Source organism: Pteropus alecto, unplaced genomic scaffold, assembly GCF_000325575.1.
Source record: "Pteropus alecto unplaced genomic scaffold, ASM32557v1 scaffold23, whole genome shotgun sequence".
NCBI classification, from domain to species: Eukaryota; Metazoa; Chordata; class Mammalia; order Chiroptera; family Pteropodidae; genus Pteropus; species Pteropus alecto.
The window spans coordinates 4,798,776-4,800,302 of NW_006435837.1; positions in this window are offsets into that span (position 1 = coordinate 4,798,776).

A 1,527-nucleotide genomic window follows, 5' to 3' on the forward strand; every position below is an offset into this window, starting at 1 on the left:
ATTTCTTTCAGATTGTCCAATTTGTTGGCATATAATTGCTCATAGTATTTTCTTATGATCCTTTGTATTTCTGTGGTTTCTATAGTTATTTCTCCTCTTTCATTTCTGATTTTATTTATTTGAATCCTCTCTTTTTTCCTTGATGAATCTGGCTAAGGGTCTGTCAATTTGTTTTTCCTTTCAAAGAACTAGCTGTTGGTTTCATTAATCTTTCGTGTTGTTTTTCTAGTCTCTATTTTGTTTATTTCTGCTCTGATCTTTATTATTTCCTTCCTTCTATTCACTTTGGGCTTTGTTGGCTGTTCTTTTTCTAATTCTTTTAAGTGTAAGGTTAAATTGTGTATTTGAGCTTTTTCTTGTTTCTTGAGGTAGGCCTGTATTGCTATGAATTTCCCTCTTAGGACTGCTTTCACTATATCCCGTAAATATTGAGTCCTTGTATTTTCATTTCATTTGTCTCTAGGTATCTTTTGATTTCTTCCTTGATCTCATTGATAACCCATTCATTGTTTAGTAGCATGTTATTTAGCCTCCATATGTTCGTGTATTTTCCATTTTTTTTCTTGTAGCTGATTTCTAATTTCATATAATTGTGATCAGAGAAGACGGTTGATATGATTTCAGTCTTCTTAAATTTATTGAGACTTGTTTTGTGTCCTAACATGTGGTCTATCATTTAAAATGTTCCATGTGCACTTGAGAAGAATGTATATGTTGCTGCTTTGGGGTAAAATGCTCTGAAAATATCTATTAAAACCATCTGTTCTAGTGTGTCTTTTAGGCCCATTGTTTCCTTGTTGATTCTTTGCCTGGAAGGTCCGTCCGTTGGTGTCAATAGGGTGTTAAAGTCTCCTACTACGAGTGTATTAGTGTTGATCTCTCCTTTAATATTAGTCAATATTAGCCTCTCCGTGTTTGTTTCTACACACCAGGAATATTTGTTTCATCTCTTAGCCTTAACCAGATGGCCTAATGTAGAAGGTGTCCTGTGTGGCCCAATGATGTACCCTCCCTGATCCCCTATGTGGCGGGGCTCTGGACATGATCTTTGTGTGGGTTGTGTGTGATCTTCTATTGTCACTAAGCCTTTACTGTTGTTAGTACATCAGTTAATGCGATTAACACTCAGGCTAACCAATTGTGGGAACTGGCTGCACCCACAGGGTAAGAGTTGCTGTGTGGGGACTGACCCCATTGAGTGAGGTTTGCCTTAGCAGGCTTGAGTATTTGTTGCAACCACCCCTTGTGTGTACTGCTAATGGGGCTAGTCAGGAGTTGCTCTGTTGTGGTCTGGTGCCAGCCTCCAGATGCAATGGTTTTGTGGCCCCTTGGGAGGGGCTTCCCCATAGGCCAAGGTCAGCATCTGCTTTTGATTGCTCAGGGCTACCCAGTGGGAAGTACAAAGCGATCCACGGGTGGTTGTTGCCTATGTTGGATCTATAGGTAAGTGGAAGAGACAGCGCTGTAAGCAGCAGTCTGGTTATTCCCCGTCTCTGACCTAGGGCAGTTTAGCAGAGGGCCCAGTGC